A 1,636-nucleotide genomic window follows, 5' to 3' on the forward strand; every position below is an offset into this window, starting at 1 on the left:
ATGTTATGATATATATTTATTTATCTAGGTATGTATATTTTTATATCTAGGTATATTCCTATAACATGTTTTTGTATGTATATATATTTATACATGTATGTATGTATGTATATATATTTATACATGTATGTATGTATGTATATATATTTATACATGTATGTATGTATGTATATATATTTATACATGTATGTATGTATGTATATATATTTATACATGTATGTATGTATTTATATTTATATATGATGTAGTATGTATATTTATATATGATGTTGTATGTATATATATTTATATATGTATTTATGTATATACTTTTTAATGATGAGTAAATAGAAAATTCATATGTTGTTAATTTAATATTTTTTTTATGTATGTATGTATATATTTACATATGTATTTATGTATGTATGCATTTAATTATGTATGTATGTATGTATATATTTACATATGTATTTATGTATGTATGTATGTATATATTTACATATGTATTTAGGGTATTTTATGAATAACAATATAAGTATTTTTATTTTTATGATATGTTTTGTATGTTTTTTATTTTTAAATTACAGATCCATTATGTTTGTTGTATATTACCTTTGCTATAATCCCTTTGTTTATGCAGGTAAGCCCACCTTCCCTGCATAAGTGGTAACCCAGACCTGTAAAGGGCAAGAATGACCCTTCAGCCCAACCCCTCCAACAAGGAGTAGAGAGCCCAATGCCCAGCTTTTTTCTTATATATGACCCAGTGCTGCGTCTAGGTGCCTCTTCTAGATGGCCTTCTAAGACACAAGAGCTTTGGGTCAACTCCTTCTACCCATGGACTACTGTGCCAAAATCAACTGTCTCCCTCACTTCAAACATGAGTGTGATCGTCTGTATAATATTCTGATTGCTGTAATGATATGTCAATGGGTATTTTTGTCTCCTCAAAAAATACTTATGTCTTTCTCTCAGCTGACTGTATGAGAAGCGTGATATAAATATATTTAAGTGTTCAAAATGTTTTTCATTTTCTTTCCTTATATCTCTTAAATCATTTAAGGGTTATTACATTGGGATTGAGTCTGTGTAGGCATATATGTATATATATGTGTATGTATATGTGTTTTTTGTATATATCATATATATTATTATATGCAGATTATATATAATGCATATATATATTTATATTGCATAGAGATATATATATATGCATTTATATATGGATATTGCATATATATATATTACGGCATACTTTTATATATATGATATTTATTTGTATTGCATATATATATATAGTATATATATATATATACTATATAGATACTATTTTTATAGATATATATTTGTATATTTATTTGCATAATATATTATATATATTTATATTATGTATATGCAATATATTTATATGTATATGCATATATTTATAGGGATATGCAGATATATATGCATATACATATTAATTTCTGAGTTACATTATAAACATATGCATCATATTCTTATAATTATAAATATATGCATTATACATATTAAATATATATATATGCATATAACATATAAATATATAATATCACTGCATATACATATAAATTAAATTATATGCATTTAATATACAAATAAATATATTCATATACATATAAATATAATATATATCCAT

Source organism: Penaeus japonicus, unplaced genomic scaffold (assembly GCF_977035675.1).
Source record: "Penaeus japonicus unplaced genomic scaffold, GWHDUDI00000001_assembly GWHDUDI00000014, whole genome shotgun sequence".
Classification (NCBI taxonomy): Eukaryota; Metazoa; Arthropoda; class Malacostraca; order Decapoda; family Penaeidae; genus Penaeus; species Penaeus japonicus.